The sequence below is a fragment of the Triticum dicoccoides genome, chromosome 3A (assembly GCF_002162155.2).
Source record: "Triticum dicoccoides isolate Atlit2015 ecotype Zavitan chromosome 3A, WEW_v2.0, whole genome shotgun sequence".
Taxonomy (NCBI): Eukaryota; Viridiplantae; Streptophyta; class Magnoliopsida; order Poales; family Poaceae; genus Triticum; species Triticum dicoccoides.
The window spans coordinates 369,686,836-369,711,162 of NC_041384.1; the positions used below are offsets into that span (position 1 = coordinate 369,686,836).

At 43.5% G+C, this 24,327-nt stretch overlaps 1 pseudogene; it reads left to right on the forward strand.

Moving 5' to 3' along the window:
- Positions 1 to 6,673: 6,673 nt before the first annotated feature.
- Positions 6,674 to 24,327, forward strand: part of LOC119272307 — a 72,296-nt pseudogene continuing 54,642 nt past the window's right edge.

Genomic DNA, 24,327 nt, shown 5'->3' on the forward strand with positions numbered 1-24,327 from the left:
TTTCTTGATGGCATATTCATACATCATGATCATATTGCCTACCATCAATTGCATGATAACTCATTCATATTGAGCATCCATTGACATGTTCATCCTATTGATAAATCGTCTCACTATGACATCATTTTGCACCGTGGTTGCATTGATCATATTCGCAACACATATGTGTGCACAATGATTGAATTTCCGCCCATGAATGCTTTGCATATCTTCATTGATAATCTTGATAAGCTTCATGCACTTTGTCACAAACAATCTTGCCGCACGGACTCTTTCTTCCATGATGGACACTTTGTGTGCGCTAACCATTGTATTTCCGAGTGTTGTTTGTGTTTGCTATTTTTGCATGTATACCACTTCGACGACACCTTGGAGTACTTGGATTGCACAATGTCTTCAACTCCATCCAACTACAAGTCCATCCACAACAACCATTTCCATGGTGATGAGGATCACGATCCGAGGTTGGATCTTTCCCAAGGGAGGGGAGATGATGCTGAGCATCATACTATCATCCCCATCTACACTAGGACGAGACCTCGACCTCGAGCATACACCATTGGATACAAGGTGAACTCATTCCTAAGTCTTTTCCCTTTCCATTCTTCCGAGACATGGTTGCTACCTAATGCAAAGACACTACATGTGCTCAGGAACCAAGGACGCAAAGCGAAGGAACAGGAAGCATCAAGACTTGTGCAGAGTTTCTGCCAGGCCCGGACCTTCCGGCCACAGCCCGGAACCTCCGGCCCCCGGACCTTCCGGCCGGCCCGGAACCTCCGGCCCTCACCACACTAGACGATGCCCGATCGTGCCAACTCTCCGATCAGCCCGGAACCTTGCCCGGACCTTCCGCCCCCCGGACTCCAGCACCGCTCGCGTCGTGCCAACTCTCGGCTTACACTGGAACCCGCCCGGAACTTCCGGAGCCTAGACCTTCCGTCCCTGCCCGGAACTTCCGGCCTGCCTGCGCAGAGTCTCTGGGCTGAGGCCCATGTACCTGTTTTGCCCCTCACTTACCCCTTCATGGCCCTAGACTATATATACTCCTCCACCCCCACCATTTTAGGGTTAGCAAAGGTTTAGCTCATGTTTGTGTGAGAGCTTTGCTCATCCACTTGGTTACCTTCTCCATGGAGACTCAAGCCCGGAGAAGATCCCCCAGCGGATTCAAGACCCCTTTTAGGGAAGAACTCAAGACCTCCTCACGGAGAAGACCGGCTACCCTTGTATCATCCTTAGTTGTCTGTGGATAGTGTATCTTTCCTTATGTACTCGAGGATCTAGCACATGTGTGACTTATTTGTGTTGGTTTAGTGTTTCCTCTTGTGATTCCCCTTGTGGTTTCCCTCTTTCCCCCCTCGTGTTCCTCGTGTTCTTTGCGGCATCTGCTCCTTTCGTGAAAGATCGGCCGATTAGGGTTCTACCCTACATCAGATATCAATGTGAGTGAGTAGGGATTGCCATGCAACGGATGCACTAGAGCTATAAGTTTATGAAAGCTCAGAAAGAAAACTAAGTTGGTGTGCATCCAGCTCGCTTGCTCACAAAGACCTAGAGAAATTTGAGGAAGCCCACCATTGGATGATACAAGCCAAATTCTGTAATGAAAATTCCCACTAGTATATGAAAGTGACAACATAGGTTACTCTCTATTATGAAGATCATGGTGCTACTTTGAAGCACAAGTGTGGTAAAAGTATAGTAGCATTGCCCCTTCTCTCTTTTCCCTAATTTTTTATATTTGGGCCTTCTCTTTTTTTTGGCCTCTTTTTTTCATCCGGAGTCTCATCCCGACTTGTGGGGGAATCATAGTCTCCATCATCCTTTCCTCACATGGGACAATGCTCTAAAAATGAAGATCATCACACTTTTATTTACTTGCAACTCAAGAATTACAACTCGATACTTAGAACAAAATATGACTCTATATGAATGCCTCTGGCGGTGTACCGGGATGTGCAATGAATCAAGAGTGACATGTATGAAAGAATTATGAACGATGGCTTTGCCACAAATACAATGTAAACTACATGATCATGCAAAGAAATGTGACAATGATCGAGTGTGTCATATAAAAGGAACGGTGGAAGGTTTCATGGCAATATATCTCGGAATGGCTATGGAAATGCCATAATAGGTCGGTATGGTGGCCGTTTTGAGGAAGGTATATGGTGGGTTTATGGTACTGGCGGAAGTTGCACGGTACAAGAGAGGCTACCAATGGCAGAAAGGTGAGAGTGCGTATAATCCATGGACTCAACATTAGTCATAAAGAACTCACATACTTATTGCAAACATCTATTAGTCATCGAAACAAAGTACTACATGCATGCTCCTAGGGGTAGATTGGTAGGAAAAGACCATCGCTCGTCCCCGACCGCCACTCATAAGGAATACAATCAATAAATAAATCATGCTTTGACTTCATCACATAACGGTTCACCACATGTCCATGCTACGGGACTCACAAACCTTAACACAAGTATTTTCTCAAATTCACAACTACTCACTAGCATGACCATAATATCACCATCTTTATATCTCAAAACAATCATAAGGAATCAAACTTCTCATAGTATTCAATGCACTTTATATGAAAGTTTTTATCATATCCCTCTTGGATGCCTATCATGTTAGGACTAATTTTATAACCAAAGAAAAATACCATGTTGTTTTAAAGACTCTCAAAATAATATAAGTGAAGTGCGAGAGTTCATCAATTTCTATAAAATAAAACCACCGTCGTTCTCTAAAAGATATAAGTGAAGCACTAGAGCAAATTTGCCTAGCTCAAAAGATATAAGTGAAGCACATAGAGCATTCTAATAAATCACGATTCATGCGTGTCTCTCCACAAGGTGTGTACAGCAAGGATGATTGTGGCAAACTAAAAAGCAAAGAATCAAATAATACAAGACGCTCAAAGCAATGTGGTGAATAAAAATATAGCCACAAGTAAAGTTACCGATAGACGAAGACGAAAGAGGGGATGCCCTAGGCTCTTGGTTGTCCTTGAATATTACCTTGGGGTGCCTTAGGCATACAAAGCGTAGGCTCTTGCCACTCCTTATTCCATAGTCCATCAAATCCTTACCCAAAACTTGAAAACTTCACAACACAAAACTCAACAGAAAATCTCATAAGCTCCATTAGTATAAGAAAATAAATCAACACTTTTGGTATTGTTGTGAAGTCATTCTTTATTTATATTGGTGCAATATCTACTGTATTCCAACTTCTCCATGGTTCATACCCCCCGATATGTTATGCCCCAAGACCGGTGCTCCAGACGCCCTCCATGTTTTTGAGTTCCGTCATGTGTGTTTTATTTTATTTGTTGCATGTCATCATGGCATCATGAGCATTGCATCCACATTTGTTTTAAAACTTGCTTTCGTTCATCATTGTCATTTCTCCCTTTGCCTTCATCACCTTCTCTCGGACCGCTTTGTCTTCTTTGGCCTTTCGTCTAACCCCTCTTCGCACAATACTCAGACCCCCCCCCCCTCTCGCGTGTCCGAAACTCCCCCGGACCCGACCCGCTCAGTCGTCACCGATGGGTCCGTATCATCCCCAAACATCTATAAAACATCTCCGTTTTCTTATTTGGTCTACCTAACCTATTTTTCTCGACCGCCCAATTTAAATCGGAGGGTCCGATCTAGCCCTCTTTTGCACCTCCTACTATATATAGACCAACCTCCTAGACATCAACCCTAGATTCTAGCCCTCTTGTCCCATCGCGCCGCCACTGGCCAACCACTCCTCTCCTTCCTCGGGATCCCCTTGCCCGATCTCCCTCGATCACCTCACCCAGCCCACCACCGAAGCCTACAGCCTCCTCCTCCCACCTTGGGATCATCTCCCGAACAACCCGAGCTCCTCCTACGCCCAAGCCCTCCGTCCTCGAGCTTCGCCACGCCTCCTGCTTCCCCGAGCACCCGCCGCCATGCGCCACCAGCATCAAGCTTCTGCGGCCTCCTCTGCTTCACGACGAGACCACAACCTCCTCTCACGACCTCCCGCAGGCCCGTCCCTGTGCCCCCTGGCTTCCTCAAGCCGGAGCTCACCAACCGCCTTGATCTGCCGCAAGGAGCAACACCAGCAGATGAGCTCCGCTCCCGTTCTCTCCTTCCTCCGTCTTCATGTTCCTCTCCCTTTTCTCTCCTCACAGTCCGGTCTTTGTCTCCCTTCTAAGCAGGAGCAGCCATGGATGTTTCTCCTCAAGCAGCAGCCGCCGCTGCATGGATCTCCACCACCGGCTGCTTCCACGCGTCGGGTCTGCTCCCAAGTTCGCCGCCTCGGATCCGGTCGACCCCAGGCTCCTCTGTCGGCCATGACGCACCGCCAGGAGCAGTGCCCACATGCCCCGTTGACCCCTCCAGCCACCCCACTGCCTAGTCAAGCACCGGGTTGCCGCTCACTTGCCTCGCTTGCTCGACCCCGTGCGTGACTAGACGAGCGCGCCCGCTCGGGAGGCCGAACAGCCATGCTCCTCTCGAGATGGCCCCTCTCCATGTCGCCCCCGCCCTGGCCTCGAGCCAGTCGGCCCCTATTGGGCCTCCTCCATCGACCGGGCCAAGAGCCCATGGTGAGCCTCCCAAGTTCCTGTAGCCCCAGTCGCTGCCCTATTCCAGACTCAGCCCATCTCATGTTTTTTATCGTGAACGAATTTGTCTAATTATCCAGAGACTATAGTTTTGCTGAAAAACCCTTGATGTTCATGCATTTAATAACTCATGAACTATGCATCATATGTAAAAACTTTAAACATGTAAACTGCTTAGAATTTTGTCTAGTTTCATAATATGCAACTTTCATCCATGTTTAAAATGATGTTTGATTAAATTTGCTCATATGACATGTTAAAATGGTTTCTTTTGTAACTAAATAACCGTAGCTCCAAATTTAATAAACTTTATATGTAAATGGGGTAGAAAAATGCATAGATTAACTTGGTGCACTTTATTTTGATGTTTAACAATATTAAAATATGTTTTAGGGCAGAACAGTACCAAATTCAAATATTGCATATGGGGATTTTTCGAAATTGTTGTTGTTGTTGTTCCCAGCCTCATTTAAACTTGCCATGTTTAACAACATTTAATATTGTTGAGTAGCATAAACGAGAGTGAACTAAGTAATTGTATGAGGTGTTTCTTCAATACATATGAGCTCCACTTAATTTGTAGTATTGTTTGTTCCACTTTGCCATGCCATGCCTCATTAAACCAGACATGCATCATACTTGTTTGTGCATCATGCCATGTTTATGTGATGGTTGTTTACCATGATGCTTCCTTCTTTCCGGTTGCGCTTCTCCTCGATAGTTCCGGTTACGTTGTGATTGTGAGGATCCATTCGACTACGTTGGCTCATCTTCTACATGGACTCATTCTTCTTCCTAGCATGTGTAAGGGCATCTAGTGCCCCTTAGTGATTTTGGTGTATTCAAGACTTATAGGTTAAGGGGCTAATGCATTTGTGAGTGTACACAGGTCTATAAGTCTATGAGGAGTTTGATATTTACAGAGAAAGTCGACCCCTAAAAATGAAGTTCTTCGACTAAAGACTTTGGATTTCTGAAGACTTTATGTCTTATCATGTCCCAAAATATCTATCCCAAAATATCTGAAAACCCAGCTGTCCCAAAATATCTATCCACCTAACGGTCATATCATTGAAGGGCATTTATGTCTTATCATGTCGGACTGCTCCCTAGGCTATATATAGCCGCCCCCTACAACCACTAGCTAGTTGGCTGCTCTGAGAGAAACTGACACTTGTCATTTGAGAGCAACCCATCCTCCGAGGACTTTGAGCAAAAATCATCAAGTGAGGAAAAACCCAAACCCAAACACCTACAAACCCCAAGTGATTGAGCATCACTGAAGAGATTGATCCTGCGTGGATCCAACGCTTGTTACCTTTGAAGACTGTGCTTCTTCCAGATGGTTAGGCGTCATGGTCTAGAGCATCCAAGAGGAATTGTGGATCGCCGAGTGACCAAGTTTGTGAAGGTCTGGAAGTCGCATGAAGACTTACCACGAGTGATTGGGCGAGGTCTGTGTGACCTTAGCTCAAGGAGAATACGGTGAGGACTGGGTGTCCTGAGCTGAGTGTTCAGGACTGGGTGCCCGGGACTGTGTGTCCTTGAGTTTAAATACTCAGCCGCAACCAGACGAACAACTGAGACAGCAGTTGGAACTGGTCTACCAAATCATTGTCTTCACCAAGCTTACTGGTTCTATTCCCTCAACTCGTTCATTTCCTCATAACTGTGTTGTGTGTTTGTTCATATTTGTGTTTGAAGACTTTGACTGAAGACTTTCTCAATTTCCTCAGTTCAATTTCTTCAGTCTGATTGTCTTCATCATGCGTTATCCTGTGCTTACGCTACCTGTACTCTATGCCTGTCTTCATTCCATCATGATGACCATGCTTGTATTTTGTTATGTTTACTTTTGAGTACTTATTCCGCTACTAGTAGTTCTTCATTAAGGAATTTCCTCACCGGCAAATTCCTCAGTGAAGAATTTCATAAAAATTGCCTATTCACCCCCCTCTAGTCGATATAACGCACTTTCAATTGGTAGCAGAGCAAGGTACTCCCTTGTTCTGTGTGATTTTGGTTTAACCGCCTGGAGTTTTAGTTATGTCGACCGCAGGTATGAAGAAAGTGACATGCCCCATCTTTGACGGTCACGAGTATCCCAAGTGGAAGGCCATGATGAAGAAGCGCCTCATGGCGATGAACAGCGAGCTGTGGACCGTCACTGAGATTGGTCTGACCGATCTGTGCAAGATGGCGGAAGCTGATGACATTCGCAAGTACACTCTTCTCAACCTCACGGCAAAGGATGTCATCTGATCCTGTCTGTCTCAAAATCAGTTCAGGAATATCATGTATCTCGATCATGCGAAGCTCATATGGGACCGTCTCTCTGAGGTCTATGAAGGTCATCGAACCTGTCATGATCCTTGGTTTGAGGACTTCAAGGAATCTCTCAAAGCGATGACATTCGAACCAGAATCATCATCTTCTGCATCATGCCTTATGGCAAAAGATGCTGGGGTAACTGAATGCTACCTATCTGAGTCTAGTGATGATGAATCTGGTGATGAATTTGGACCCAATTATATCAAACTTGCTTCCCTTGCCACTAAACAACAAAGAGCTTTGGAAAAAGTTTACTACATGCTAAATAAGAGCGATGATATGTTGGGTGAAGAAATGGATCAGTCAAAAGCTTTGGCTGAAAGTCTTCAGAGACTTCATACTAAGTATGACACCCTTCAAGATCAACATAACATTCTTTTATCTGATCATGAGAAGCTTTCTTATGAATTTCTTCAAAGAAAGCAAGATCTTGAGAAGCTAAGAGTGAGTTATGAAGATCTTCAGAAGGAGCGCGATTCATTACTTGCTCAACAAATCAGCGCTTCTCAGGAAGAATTTTTTCCTCCATGCTTGAAGTGCATTGAACGTGAATCTGCTAATTCTTCACCTGAATGTTCAAATGCTGCTAATGTTTCTAATTCTTCACATGCCTCTGCTATCACTAATTCCTCATCTGTGGACATTGCTAGTATCACTAATGATGCAGGGTTGAAGGAATTGTACATGACAGGCATGTACAAAAGCCTCAAAGGGCATCAGACTCTTTGTGATGTGCTTAAAAAGCAGATCCTCAACAGGAACCCTAGGAAAGAGGGTATTGCCTTTGAGAGGAAACTCAATGCTGATGGTACATATTGGAAGCCTAAGCAGTACCCCAAAACTACATGGGTTGCTGCAAAGGGACCTCTAGTTGATCCATCTAACTTATCTAGATTTGCATGTGAATCTCCTCGTTCTGATGATGAGTCATTTGACTCCAACTATATACTGTTCAAAAATCAGAATGGTGAAGTATTTGCTAGATATGTTGGCACTAACTGCAGGAATGGTTCCCCTATGAAGAAAATCTAGGTTCCCAAAGGATGCCTTGAAAATCTTCAGGTGAACGTCATCATGACGCCACCTGTGAAGAATAGGAACCCCAGATCAAATTCCCCATATGGATCAAATTCTTCATATGGATCCAAGTCCTCATACGGACCAAACTCCTCACATGGATCATATTCCTCAAAAGGATCAAAATCCTCATATGAACATCATCGTGCTAACCCTTCTGTTTCGCAAGGAAGATCTAAGGATTATGGATATGTGCATTATTCTTCAAATCATTATGTCCATAAGTCCTCGAAGAATTTCTATGCATACTCTTATGCTTACTCTAACCCCTCTTATGTGAAACGAAATGGACTGGCTTCTATGCCATCCTTCTCATATGGAGCTTGCAGAATGATGAACTCTTTGCCACCCCTTCAGATGTGGGTGGTGAAGAAAAAGAACTAATCTCTTCTGCAGGGTCAGGTCTCCAGACGTACGTAATCGTCTGAAGAATTTGTTGGAGACCCGAGTATGCCTGATAGGACGTAGGCTAATCATGAAGAAATGAACTTTCATTTCTCACGTCCTCATATTGCTTTATCTGCTCTTTTGCTTGATGAAATTGATCTGATGAATTGATGTCATATTCTTCACTGATGAAGTATATGAGTTTGTAAGCTGCACTAATTCATCTGCAGGATGATCAACCCAAAGCCACTGAGTGGGTCCTCGATAGTGGATGTACAAATCACATGACTGGTGACAAGAATCTATTGATGGATGCTCCATTATCTCCATCGCATCTGAAGCATATCATCTTTGCTGACAAAGGCAAAAGTCAGGTATTGGGTCTAGGTAAGGTTGCGATCAGAAAGGATCGACACATGGACAAAGTCATGCTTGTTGAGTCCTTAGGATACAACCTTATGTCTGTCTCAATGCTTTATGATCTTGATATGGTTGTTTTCTTTGGCAAGTACCGTTGTGTTGTGGTTATGGAAGCTGACAATTCCAAAGTCTTCGAAGGCTTTAGGAGAGGAGACTTGTATATTGTTGATTTCTCTACAGGACCACAACCAGCCGTGTGCTTACTTGCAAAAGCTTCAGAAGGCTGGCTCTGGCATCGATGACTTGGTCATGCAGGCATGAGGAATTTGCACACGCTTGCAAAGAAGAAGCATGTCATTGGCATCGAAAATGTCAAATTCCTCAAGGATCACCTATGTGGAGCCTGTGAAGCTGGGAAGATGACAAAGGCCAAGCATCCAGTGAAGACTATCATGACCACTACTCGCCCATTTGAATTGCTTCACATGGATCTCTTCGGTCCTAATCATTATTCTGCTGTTTCAAATGAAGCATCTCAATATGGCTTTGTTATTGTTGATGATTACTCTCGTTATACATGGATACACCTTTTTACTTACAAACATGAAGTGCAGGAAGTCTTCAAACGGTTGTCCTCGAGGGCTTCAACCAACTTTGGTGTGAAGATCAAGCACATCATAAGTGACAATGGCATCGAGTTCAAGAATTCTGGTCTCGATGACTATCTTGATGAACTTGGTATTACTCATGAGTTATCTGCTCCTTATACTCCTCAGCAGAACGGCGTCATGGAGCGTAAGAACAGGACTCTTGCTGAGATGGCTCGCACTATGCTTGATGAATACAAAACGCCTCGTCATTTGTGGACTGAGGCAATTGATACTGCGTGCCACATCATCAACAGAGTATATCTTCACAAATTCTTCAAGAAGACTGCCTATGAACTCCTCACTGATAAGAAACCCAATGTAAGTTATTTCAAAGTCTTCGGTGCTAAATATTGGATTAGGGATCCTCATCACAACTCAAAATTTGCACCGAAAGCACATGAAGGTTTTATGCTTGGTTACGGAAAGGAGTCGCACACCTACAGAGTCTTCAACAACGTTCTTCACAAGGTTGTTGAAACTGTAGATGTGCGGTTCGATGAAACTAATGGCTCGCAAAGAGAGCACCTACCTACTGTGATAGATGAACCAGCACCTGAGGAAACAATCAAGTTCAAGGCTACTGAGGATGTCATTCCTACTGAAGAATCTGCTGAAGAATTCATTCCAGAACATGAAGAACGTCGAGCTAATGCACCTGAAGAAAATGTTGATCAAACTCTTCAACGACAACCATCTCATCCTCGCATTGCAAAAGAAGTGCAAGTTGAAAAGATCATCAATGACATCAAAGCGCCAGGTCCTCTCAGACGCTCAAAAGCTTCACATTTATCTAACTTTTGTGGGCACTATGCTTTTGTCTCTATTACAGAGCCTGCTAAGGTAGATGAAGCATTTCTGGAGCCTGAGTGGATTCAGGCCATGCAAGAAGAATTACATCAGTTCGAGCTCAACAATGTCTGGGAACTGGTCAAACGTCCAGATCCTCGCAAGCACAATATCATCGGCACAAAGTAGATCTACTGCAACAAGCAAGATGAAAATGGCCTTGTGGTGAGGAATAAGGCACGGCTCGTAGCTGAAGGCTACACACAGGTTGAAGGAATTGATTTCGATGAAACTTTTGCACCTGTTGCTAGACTTGAGGCTATTCGCATATTACTTGCTTATGCTAACCATCATGATATCACTTTATATCAAATGGATGTGAAAAGTGCATTCCTCAATGGTAAGCTTGAGGAAGAAGTATATGTTGCTCAACCCCCAGGTTTTGAAGATCCAAAGAATCCTGACAAAGTCTTCAGACTCAACAAGGCCCTCTATGGCCTCAAGCAGGCCCCACGGGTGTGGTATGATACCTTGAAGGAATTCCTCATGAAGAAAGGCTTCAAACCCGGTTCACTCGAGCCTACTCTTTTCACTAAATCTTATGATGGTGAATTGTTTGTGTGCCAAATATATGTTGATGATATTATCTTTGGTTGTACTGACCAACATTATCTTTGGCTGTACTGACCAACGTTATAGTGATGAATTTGCCTATGTGATGAGTGAAGAATATCAAATGTCTATGATGGGAGAGTTAAAATTCTTCTTAGGTCTTCAAATTCGTCAACAACACAATGGCATATTCATATCTCAGGAGAAATACCTCAAGGATGTACTGAGGAAATTTGGCATGAAAGATTGCAAAGGCGTCAAAATTCCTATGCCCACAAATGGCCATCTGTGCACTGATGAAAATGGTATCGACTTCGATCATAAGGTATACCGCTCCATGATTGGCTCTTTATTGTACTTATGTGCATCTAGGCCAAATATAATGCTTAGTGTTTGCATGTGTGCGCGATTTCAAGCTACACCAAAGGAATCACACCATAAGGATGTGAAGCATATTCTTTGATATCTAGCTCACACATCAACACTTGGATTATGGTACCCCAAGGGCTCAGCTTTTGATCTCATTGGATATTCTGACTCTGACTATGCTGGTGATCGTGTGGACCGCAAGTGAACATCTGGTACATGTCATTTCCTCGGACGATCTTTGGTCTGTTGGTCCTCAAAGAAACAGAACTGTGTATCACTATCTACTGCTGAAGCCGAGTATATTGCCACTGGTTCTTGCTGTGCTCAATTGCTATGGATGATGCAAACTCTCAAGGACTACGGCGTCAACATGAAGAATGTGCCTCTCTTATGTGACAATGAGAGTGCCATCAAGATTGCTCACAACCCAATTCAGCACTCAAAGACAAAGCACATTCAGATTCGTAATCATTTTCTTCGTGATCATGTGTTGAAGGGCGACATTTCTATTAAGCATGTGAAGATTGAAGAACAGCTAGCCAATATCTTCACAAAACCCTTGGATGAGAAGAGATTTAGCAAGTTGCGGTGTGAGCTAAATATCCTAGAATCTTTGAATGTTCTTTGAAAAGGACACTCATCCTAACACTTATGCAAAATTGATGACTTAGATGTGCAACACATGAAGAAACGTTTTTCTTCAATCAATGAAGAATAACAGTCTTAGTGTGAAGAAATTAACGAAGAATTTAACTCTCAGAACCCTACGATGATTGTACGCGGTGTCTGAAATAATCATTCTTATACGATGGGTCACGCCACCACCAAAAGTTGAAATTCCTCAATTGTTCATATTCTTCAACTTTGCATTTTCTTCACTGCTTCCGCCGTTTTTCTTCATTGGCTATATATATATATATATATATGAGTTTATGTCCTCTATAGCATTCACTTATTGTTAATTCTTCAAGTTGGTTTCTCTGCTAAGTGAATGTGATCGGACCCTTCCCCTCTATGCTATACTCAACCCAATCTATTCACAAATTCTTCATGTGCGTTCTATTTGAAACTCGTTCAAAATCTTCACTGTGTCCTTGTCAGCTGAAGAAATTATGAACGGAACTTTAAAACCTATCTTATCTAAATTTTCGGCTTTGCCTCTCAAACCGTTCTGCAGCCCACGATATACTTATCCACTCACCCACGATCTAACATGATCTCCACTTCTCACTATGTGGGTGACACATGCCATGCGAATGAGAAGGGTCAGGGGCACGTTCGTCCAATTTCTTTGGGTGAGCAGTTTTTCACCGTGGCTATAAATACCCCTCCTTCCCTTCCTCACTTCTTTTACTCCGCTCGACCTCTCTCCAGCTCGAGCTTCTCAAACCCTAGCGCCGCCGCTACTTCATCGCCGCCGGTGAGGAAGAGCTTCACTGCCTCGACCTCGTCGCTGACGTACTTGCGCCGACCGCGGAAATCTTCACTCCGCCGCCGCCGTAGTCGTCTTCCTCCGCCGAGTTAGGGCGTGGAAGATCTACACAGACGAACTTCATCTCTACACCTCATTGTTCGTCGTGTTCTTCGTCCAGGGTAATTAAAAGTTACTTTTACTGCCCTCGTTGAATCGAATGATTATCTACAAAATCTTCAAAGATGTTTTTTTTCATATGTTCACACACTAAACACCTCACAAGTCATCTGTTCTTGATTCGTTTCTCTGAGCATCATTTTTCTTCAAGATTCCTCAATTGTGTGGATCTTCGATCTATACAACTCTGGAACCTAAGACAAAGAATGCTTAGTGAAATTGTTCAAGACTCATCTGGTCAGATTCCTCAAACTTGTTCTTTTTGAAAAACCCTCTGAGAACGCATATGACCTCTCCAAATTCCTCGCAACTATACTCTGTTCACAAGTACACATGTCAGCTGCTGAATCACTAGGTTCTCATCAACTTAACTCATTTGCAGTGTTCCTCGAAGAAAAGTTGCATACTTCTTCAGAGAATTCAATTGTCCAAATTCCTCAACTGAAGAAAATGGCTGACGGTAAGAAGCCACAGAAGGGAGGAAAGAGGCCTGAGGTCAATACAGTGTTTGAGATCCTTGATGAAATATATGCTGGGTACTACACACCTACTAAGGAAACCAAGAATGAGCGCAAGGTGCGCATTCAGAAGATAGAGAGGAGATGGGCTAGAGAGTGGAGGGAGTACAGATATGTCACTCCCAAGTACATGAATAAATTCACACTCAATCCTCCATGCCCAAGACCTCCATTGGCACCTGGCCAAATAGCTGATCCCACCAGCCTTAAGCGTGGTGAGGACTATCCTGATGAATGGGCCAAGCGCCAAGCCAAGTTGGCTAAGCAAGCCAGAGAAGCAGTGAGGAAATTCAATGAAGACTCTGCTACTGGTGCTGCCTCTGTAGAGGCCTCTGCTATCAAGCCGAAGAAGGCTATGTCAAAGAAGCCTGCGCGTAAGCCAAGTGCTTCACCAATAGCGCCCTCAAGGCCAAGTTCCTCAGCAATGCCCTCATGGCCAGAATCCTCAAAGCCCTCACGGCCAATTCCTCATGCTACTCCTACTCCCTCAAAATCCTCAGCTCCTCCAAAGTCCTCAGTTGTTCCAACAAAGTCCTCAGCACCTGTGCATCTTGCCTCGTGCCAAAGGACTGCAGGCATGTCCATTGCCTCAGGAGCTTCAGCTAGTTCCTCAGCTGCACCAACTTCCTCAACGGGACCCTCTCTACTGAAGACGAAGGCCACTGCTGGACGAGGTCCTCGTCCTATTCCTCAGAAGAAGCAAGTTACCTTCCAAGTGCCGTCTGATGAAGACGAAGCGGATGATGATGAACTTGCGGAAATCATCAGAGACACGCAAGTTAGGGCCGCTAGAGCCAAGGGAACAAATGTACCACTGCTTTTGGATCCCAAGTTGATCCTCGAATACATTGATATTTGGCACAAGGACCCCAACACTCCCATGCCTGATTTCAAGCTGACTCATGGTCAAAGTCACTTGCTGACTCGCTTCATACAAGAAGAGAAATGGAAATTTGAACAGGGGAGGAGAGTGAAGAAAGCGCAGTACAAGAAAGAGCGCTTTCTGAAGCAAAATGTTCTGAAGCTTTCACCTGACGAACTTGTTGCTCTCCAATCAGAAATCAAGAAACTGAGTGATGAATTTGATCGCTATTATGCTGACTGGCTGGGAGCCAAAGTCAGATTTGTAAAGATAACATAACAGTTCACCTCCAATGTTGCAGCCCCAATGCAACAGGAAATTCCTCAGGCTGAAGCATCTGCTCAGCCTACTAAAGAAAATGCCAGCACCGCTGATGACAATCAGGCTGTTGAAGAAAACGTGAGTTCCAGGGCTGATGACTGCATTCCAGCCCCTGAAGAAATTGCCAGGGCATCCACTAGTGGTGCGCCTGAAGAAACTGAAGAAATCAGGGCAACTGCATCAGCTGTGCCTGAAGAAAATGAAGAAAAGCAACCAGATTCCTCAGCTGCTCCTGCGCCAACTTCAACTCCAATCCTTCCATCTGCATCAGATGTGAAGAAGACCAAGGATGCAGAGCGTGCTGCAGTGAAGAAAAGGAAATCATCAGCTGCTTCAGATTCTTCAGCTCCGAAGAAGATGAAGCCTATGACAAGTTCATTTGCTAATCCCATCGATGATGTTCCCATCTCAACCAGGCCAACAAAGGACCTTGTTCCTTTTGATGAAGAATATGTGATCCCCAGTGGATCTGATGAAGAAACTCCTTCTGCTGCTTCGTCTGAGCAGTTGGATGAAGAAATTGAAGTGGATGCGATCCCTTCAACACATGTCATCTCCTCGCCCATGCCTCAGTTCACAGCTGAAGAGGCTGGCGTTGAAGAAATGGAAGATGAAGATGTGGACGTTGGCTGCTCCACACCAGTAATGAGTGATGAATTCTGGGAAAGTCAGCATCCAAACTCTCCAATGTTCACACCGTTGCAGCAAATACCTCAGTCGCCTGCACAAACTGTTCAAATGGGCTCTGAAGAAACTCACCCCACTTCATCTGTACATGAGGAAATTCCAGCCACTAGCGCTGAAGAACCTGCTGCTGCTGAACAACTAAAGACGCAGACTGCCACTGAAGAGGAACTAGAAATTCCTTAGCCTGAAGAACCTAAGATTGCGATTCCTGAGGTCGTGATGCAACTCACTGACACTCCTCTGCCCAAGCCAAAGGATCCATTCTCACGCAAGCAAAAGTTCAAGGCTGATGACTTCTTCGGCGAGCATGTATTCTTCGAAGACTACAACCCCCATAACTCTGCTCGCATTAGGAAGAGGCGTTTCTGGACTGCTAGTCAAGCAAATTTCTATTCCTCAGTACTGTTCAACAAAGAGAAAATCTTCTACCATGAGCACATTCCTCACATGGATATGGAATCTCTATCGTGCTTCGCACCAGTCCTCAGTGTTCTTCACGACGCTGGACTGTTAAACTTTTGCTCTAACATCTGTGATTGGAATGAAGAACTAATTCTTCAATTTTATGCAACGCTGCACATCACAGGAGATGCTGAAGATGTGAATTCATGGGTGCTGGACTGGATGTTTGAAAACACTCACTACACTGCACCAGCCTCTGAATTGCTTCGTGCCTTACCACTCAGTCCTCCCCTTGAAGAAGCTCATTGCATCTACAGTGAACCTGAGCTTACAAATCATTACATGCAGGTGCTGATGAAACCTTTGAAGCCAGGTCAAGCACCAAGAACCAAATTCCTCGTGAAGGAATTGCTTTATGTGCCCAGAACTGTCTATCGTATTCTTACGAGGACAATGAGTCCTATCAAAGGCCACGACTCATCTGATGAGGAGATTGTTGGCATCATGAAGAATTTGGTATTCAACATCGTTCATGGCATTCCTGTCAACTATCACGATTTCTTCATGAGGACTCTGGCAAATGTTGCACTGTCTCCGTTTGAGCTGAAGCCTTATGCACCTTGGATTATGAGATTCCTCAGTACAAGGTCTTCACTCAACTACAAAGCTGATTTTCAGAATCACCTCAGCTACTTGCCCCCAATTGAAGTTCTCAAGAAGACCTATTCCTCAGTTGATGGAAAGGGCAAAGCACCAGCTGTAATAGATGAAGGCATTCGTCCATTGGATGGTCAATTTCACAGAGCTGCTTCTTATTCCACCAATGATAACTCTGCCACACATGACTCTGCCAATGCACCCAAGTCCACTCCTCAAGCCACTGCTCCGCGCGTGATGACTGACCGTGAACTTCTGCTTAGTCTTCACCAGAAGGTGGATCGAAATCACAAATGGGTTAAGCGTCAGTTTGGTTCATTTCTTCACAACATGACTGCTACACACAATGCAGTGAAGAAAAACCATTACTACCTCCATCAAGTCTTCGGTCTCACCTGGGCAATCCTGTCACATCTATATGGTGAAGACGATCTGAAGAAAATGGGTCTCAATGAAGATTTTGACTGGTCTACACCTCCACCGAAGAAATTCAAGAAGATCAAGGTTCCTTCTCTGGTGACCAGCTCATATTCTTCATCACGCGACACTGATGAAAATGAAGACTTGGACGACACTGCGGCAGGCCCTACTACAACAAACGACCCCAACAATGCTGGCGCTCCTTGATCAACTTGATATTCTTCAGGGGCGTTAGTCCTCATATTCGATCCTTTTGGTCATTTGATGACAAAGGGGGAGAATTTTGAGTTAGTCTTCAAGCGGGTCTTTCTATAATGGGCGTTTTTTTTGTTAAGTTACAACTCTCGTTCTTCTGAGACTTTATTGGATCGAGTTGTAAACTTAAACCTGATGGTGCTCTGATACTTTTGATATGTTTTTCTGCATGCTTATTCCTCATATATTCTAATGCACGCATGTTGAATTACATCAGTCACCATATTTCATCATGCATTTCAAATTCTTCATTGTGATATGTCAAATGCGTGTATGAATTACAAGATATAGGGGGAGATCTCCATGATTGAACTCTTCAAGTGTGCATTGCTTCAAAAGCAAAATCCTCACTATGCACATCTTCGGGAGGAGTTCTTCTATATCTTGCAATCAAATTCCTCAATATCAGTATTTACACTTCATATGTTTATCCCTGTTGAAAACTTAACCTATATTGTCATCAATCACCAAAAAGGGGGAGATTGTAAGTGCATCTAGTGCCCCTTAGTGATTTTGGTGTATTGAAGACTTATAGGTTAAGAGACTAATGCATTTGTGAGTGTACACAGGTCTATAAGTCTATGAGGAGTTTGATATTTACAGAGAAAGTCGACCCCTAAAAACGAAGTTCTTCGACTGAAGACTTTGGATTTCTGAAGACTTTCTGAAGACTTAGAAAGTGAAGAAATTGGTGTGACCTTGAAGACTTGGTATTCATTCGAGGAACATGAAGCGTGAAGACTTTTGTTTTCGTAGTTTCATTTTCTCTTTCTTGAGTCATAGGAAACACCGTACTGTTAAAGGGGGTCGAGGAAATACTAAGGAAAAATTTCCATGTGATGCTCAACTCAAAATCCTACACCTACCAATCCCTTCAAGTGAAGCCATTGGAAATCTCATACAGTTCAGTCAATTTGTTCAGTGACAGAGATGAAGTTCTTCTGGTCTCTGAGGAATTTGTTTTGAATGAGGAGTTAGGAATTTGCCAGTGTGGATTGCCTACATAGTGAGGAACATGATAGCCCTGAGGATTTTTCTACTCAAAATTCCGACCATTGAGCTGTCCCAAAATATCTATCCACCTAACGGTCATATCATTGAAGGGCATTTATGTCTTGTCATGTCGGGCTTCTCCCTAGGCTATATATAGCCGCCCCCTACAACCACTAGCTGGTTGGCTGCTCTGAGAGAAACTGACACTTTTCATTTGAGAGCAACCCATCCTCCGAGGACTTTGAGCGAAAATCATCAAGTGAGGAAAAACCCAAACCCAAACACCTACAAACCCCAAGTGATTGAGCATCACTGAAGAGATTGATCCTGCGTGGATCCAACGCTTGTTACCTTTGAAGACTGTGCTTCTTCCAGATGGTTAGGCGTCATGGTCTAGAGCATCCAAGAGGAATTGTGGATCGCCGAGTGACCAAGTTTGTGAAGGTCTGGAAGTCGCATGAAGACTTACCACGAGTGATTGGGCGAGGTCTGTGTGACCTTAGCTCAAGGAGAATACGGTGAGGACTGGGTGTCCTGAGCTGCGTGTTCAGGACTGGGTGTCCGGGACTGTGTGTCCTCGAGTTTAAATACTCAGCCGCTCCAACCAGGCGTACAACTGAGACAGCAGTTGGAACAGGTCTACCAAATCATTGTCTTCACCAAGCTTACTGGTTCTATTCCCTCGACTCGTTCATTTTCTCATAACTGTGTTGTGTGTTTGTTCATATCTGTGTTTGAAGACTTTGACTGAAGACTTTCTCAATTTCCTCGGTTCAATTTCTTCAGTCTGATTGTCTTCATCCTGCGTTATCCTGTGCTTACGCTACCTATACTCTATGCATGTCTTCATTCCATCATGATGACCATGCTTGTATTCTGTTATGTTTACTTTTGAGTACTTATTCACTGCTAGTAGTTCTTCATTAAGGAATTTCCTCACCGGCAAATTCCTCAGTGAAGAACTTCATAAAAATCGCCTATTCACCCCGTCGATATAACGCACTTTCAGCATGATTTCAGGCAAGATGACCGTCACCTTGGATCTCACTACTATCTTTGCTATGCTAGTTGTTTCGATGCTATTGCTATGTCGCGCTACCTACCACTTGTTTATCAAGCCTCCCAAATTGCCATTATAGCCTCTAACCTTTTTACCCTTCCTAGAAAACCGTTGTTTGGCTATGTTACCGCTTTGCTCAACCCCTCTTATAGCATTGCTAGTTGCAGGTGCAGTTGCAAGTCGTTCCATGTTGGTACATGGATATCATGGATATCATGGGATATCATAATATCTCTTATTTAATTAATGCACATATATACTTAGTAAAGGGTGGAAGGCTCGGCCTTATGCCTGGTGTTTTGTTCCACTCTTGCCGCCCTAGTTTCCGTCATACTAGTGTTATGTTCCTTGACTTTGCGTCCCTAACACGATGAGGGGTATGGGACCCTCTTGACGTTTTGCTTTGAATAAAACTCTTCTAGCAAGGCCCAACATTGGTTTTAACATTTGCCATAATAATACTTGAACCTAATAATTAATTGGCATAGGGCATCATGAACCCGAGGATTTTTCTACATATATGGGGGGCAGTGTTGATGGTGTTGGTCCCAAACGGGCTAACTGCGGGGCCGCCTCAGGGAAACTCGAGGTATTTGGTATAACTGTAGGCTGACCCATCCGGTGTACCCTGAGAACAAGACCGTGCAACTCCTATCAGGCTAGGTCGGTGCATCGGGAGGTCTTGCTGGACTTGTTTTACCATTGTCGAAATGTCTTGTGCACTGGGATTTTGAGTCTGATCGGATGTCTCGCGATGGAGGATTGTCTCCATGGATCATGAGCTTGAAATGGGCTAAGTTGGGACACCCCTGCAGGGTTTAAACTTTCGAGAGCCATGCCCGCGGTTATGTGGCAGATGGGTATTTGTTAATATCCGGTTGTAGAAGACTTGAAGTAAACTCTGTTAAAATATACCAACCGCGTTGCGTAACCGTGATTGTCTCTTTTCGGGGAAGTTCGAGAGGAGAAGACGGTTGGGTTATGTTTGAACAGGATCACTTATTGATCAGTACTAGTTTGCGACCGTTTGCGTAGTTTCTCATCTCACTCTTGTACTTGTAAGTTAGCCACCATACTATGCTTAGCCGCCGCTGCAACCTCACCACTTATCCTTTCCATACCCATTAAGCTTTGCTAGTCTTGATACCCATGGTAATGGGATTGTTGAGTCCTCGTGGCTCACAGTTACTACACCAACAGTTGCAGGTACAAGTATTGCAATGATCATGACGTGAGAGCGACGTTTGCTTGTGTTGGAGTTCTTTTGCTTCTTCTTTGTTCAGGGGATAGGTTCCTAGTCGGCAGCCTGGGCTAGCGGGGTGGATATCATTTGAGCTTCTGTTTGTGTTTCATCCATTGTCAGATGTTGTTCTATGTATGATGTATTGATGTACTCTTGTGGCATTGTATGCCTTTTGTATGTATCCCAAATATTATGTAATGGTACAATGTAATGATATCCACCTTGAAAAAGCATGTCAATATGCGGTTCTATCCTTGGTGGGACCTTCGAGTCCCTTTAGGATAGTGTCGCATATTGGGCGTGACAAGTTGGTATCAGAGCCTCATCCGACCATAGGAGCCCCTTGATTGATCGCTAGCGTTGTTGAGTCTAGAACAAATCTTTTTGTGTCTTAGTAATATATCTATCGGAGAGTAGGATTTCTTTTTACTCCTCAGACCCCTTCGTCGCTCCAGTGAGGACTCCTGACGTAGATGTTTTGACTTCCCTCTCCGCTTTTTCACTCAAATTTTTTTTAGGATCACGCGGGTATTGTTGGATCGTTCCAATATTCTTGTGATGAGAACATTGTTCTTGGTGCCTCCTGACATTTAGGGGTTGTGGCAGTGTCCCGGGGAGTTGAGCTCCAAGGTGTTGTCATCACAATTTTATCATTGCAGTTCCGGTATACCTGAGTTTTCGCCGACATCGAAAATCTCTTATATGCAGTTAGTGTTGAGATAACCTCGACGCAACCCAGTACTGGGGCGGGAGTTCGGGAGTATTGCCACAGTTCGTATATCAGATGCTTTTCGAAGGTTGAGGTACATCATTTCCGAAGTTTTCTTGGTTATGTGTTGACGGATGGATACAGTTGGAGCGTAGGGCTTGTTAGTTGTGTGATATATATTGTGCCTCCCTATATCCCCAACACCAGATTGCATAACCAGAAAGTTCTGGTAGTTAATAGGTGGGAATTCAAGTAGCTCCTAGAATATCTTTCCGACATATGCATGATATGGGATTGGGTAAATCTCTATCATATGTTTGTTCCGGCTTATTCTGCAAGCCAATCCTTTGTTTTTGTTTTGAGTTGTGGAATTCGAGTTGCTTCGAAGTCAAGTGTTGATTGCATACCTTTCATAAGCGGTGTTCCCATATTTCTATTGGAATACTAATCCTTTTGATCATGCAGAATGGTCATGCCAAATTTTTTCCAACAGGCATGATTCTCTTCAAGTTAAGCCGACCCCTTCCACATTTCCAGGATCAATTATCAGTTTTCTCAATGGTGTTTGTTTCATCCATCCCAAGTTGACTTTGTTTTTCCCACCCTCCCACCCATTTTCTTCAAGGATTCAAATTTCATAATCATGTATCCTTTTATTTGTGAGAAGTCTCTTCAGTCTTTTCTTTCAATGTTTTACCCGGTGTTTCAAGTTCATCATTCTTTGTTCTCTTTTTCTTCTCCGGTGGAGTTAATTCAAGATTCGGTGTTGGGCATATTCCTTTCATTTGTCCAGTGATTACCCAAGCTGGTGCACCTCTCAATCATTCACCTCTCGCTATTCATTTGTTCCGGAGTGCTGAAGATATATCAGAAGATTCACGTTTCCATTCTTAATCCGTTCAAGCTAATTCAAGGTTGTTATCTCTTCAAGCCATTTAATTCAGTCGGTGTAATCTCTCTTTTAAAATCGTTCAACGGTGTTTTCTTTTGAGTGGCCCCTAACCCACAGGTCTTTCCTAGGATCTTACATGAGTCTTCTAATTTTTCGAAGTTATTCCCAAATTCTTTTCAAAAGTGTGACATAAGAATGGATTCCATCAGTCATATGCCTTCTCCAAGATCGCTTCCAAATTCTCTTCATCATTGGTTGAACCTTTGTATTCTTCATTCCGGAGAGTCTCAATAAGTCATGGTGGCGTATCCCATCGTCATTCTCAGATTTTGAAGACCGAAGAAGAGTTTATCTTAAATCTTGATCCGTTCTCTCAAAGATTCATGGTTCTAGCTTCATGCCATCCTCTCAAATTGTTTCGATCGACAGAAATTATTTTCATACCCATCCGAAGCATTTCATGAGTTCTTTCGGTTCTCGATTCTCTGGAGGCCATCATTTCAGAAGATTTATTTGTTCTCAACTATCTGCTCTCGTTTCCCCAATCTTACATGTGCACCATTCAAGTATCCTTTAGTCAGCTCGTGATCTCTTTGTTATCTCAAGCATCTTCGTTCGTCCTCTAATTCTTCCGGGCGATTCACTCTCTTTTCTTCATTCTTTTAAATTCTTACGGTGGTTCGTTTCAGATTTCTCTTCCTTCGCTATCGTATCAATTCATTCGTTCTTTCCAATCATACCGGTGGCCCATTGAGTTTGCGCTATATCTCTCCTTAACCCCTTTCAACGAGAATAAGTGGCATGCCAATCCGTTGCTTGTCATCAATTTAATTTGATGAAGGATAAACATACAGTAAATATTATTATTGTTTCCTTGAGGTGATTCAATTCTTTTCTTCCGGAGTTCGTTCATGGTATCAATTTGTCGGTGCTAAGTTATTCATCTTTTGTTTCCGGAGTTCCAAGCTCTTTCAGTTAACTCGTCGCGAAGCTCCATCTAAATCATTGCAAGGCTTCATCTTATTGTTTCCAAGCTTCTTTTCTTAGCGAGCATCTTTTTATCTATCCGGAGTTCTTCGAGAGTTTCTACATGGTGGTTCATCAAAGACATAATCCATTCTCGAAGTGTTCTTCAAGGTTCTTGTTGGATCTCAAGTATTCTTCATCTTGCATTACAAAGTGCAATTCTTTTACATTATCTTTTGAGGTGGTGTTATGTCATTTTTGACAATTTCCTTCATGTTTCAGGTTTCAAAAGTTGTCAGGAATGAGATATTTAAACCCATCATTTTCTTCCTTGGAGTTATCTTGGTATAGATTTCACTTAAAGCCTTCCCTAAGGAATGTTGCTATTATGGTGTTTATCAATGATCCAAGTTTCCTCCTATTGTTGTGGTGAAATAAGTTTTTCCATCTCTATGTTCATCTCAGCTAATCAATCTTTTGGTAGTGGCTGGTTGTCACCTCATAATTTTGAGATGTCTCCATAAGCCCACGGGGATCATATCCTTTCGTATTGATCTTCCAACAACTCCGTTCAATCCTTCTTTTTAAGGATGCTCTCTTCAATTCATTTCAGGTGGAACATGTCATTTTCTTCTCCGTTCTTTTGATTCCATTCTTACATTTGTTCCGGAGGCATTGTGATGTTACTCTCTTCGACCCATCACCTCGTTTTGTCAAGATCATGTTATTTTCTTGCTTATCAATTAACCGGAGTGTTGTGTCCTCTATTCAAGCTTTTTCCATCTTATCAAGTTCCTTCTCTTTCTACCGGATCGTTTCCCAAATTCCCTTGTATAAATTTGCTTCTCTTTTCAACAGGAGTGGTTTTAAATTCTTTTGTGGCCCTTGAGCTCTTGATTCATGTGTTTGCAACCTACAAGGTTCTCATAATGTTCCTTGTTCCTCTTTGCTAATGGAGTGTTTGCAATCTTGTTCATCTCCATTGTATTCTTTCTTTCAATTTATTCAACCTCTCAAGGTTCTTTGGTTTCACTCATCTGTCGAAGAAGCAACTTAGTTCTACCTCTTCTCTTCCTCTTTTGCTTCTCTCCGGTGCCATCCTTAGATCTCGGGGCGAGATCTCTTGTAAGTGGGGGAGTGTTGTGACGCCCCAAGACCGGCACTCCAGAGCCTTCCATGTTTTCAAGTTCTGTCATGTGTGTTTTATTTTGTTTGTTGCATTTCATCATGGCATCATGAGCATTGCATCCGCATTTGTTTTAAAACTTGCTTTCGTTCATCATTGTCGTTTCCCCCTTTGCCTTCATCGCCTTCTCTCGGACCGCTTTGTGTTCTTTGGCCTTTCGTCTAACCCCTCTTCGCGCAATACTCATACCCCCCCCTCTCGCACGTCCGAAACTCCCCTGGACCTAACCCGCTCAGTCCTCATCGATGGGTCCGGATCATCCCCAAACATCTATAAAACATCTCCATTTTCTTATTTGGTCTACCAACCTATTTTTCTCGACCGTCCGATTTAAATCGGAGGGTCCGATCTAGCCCTCTTTTGCACCTCCTACTATATATA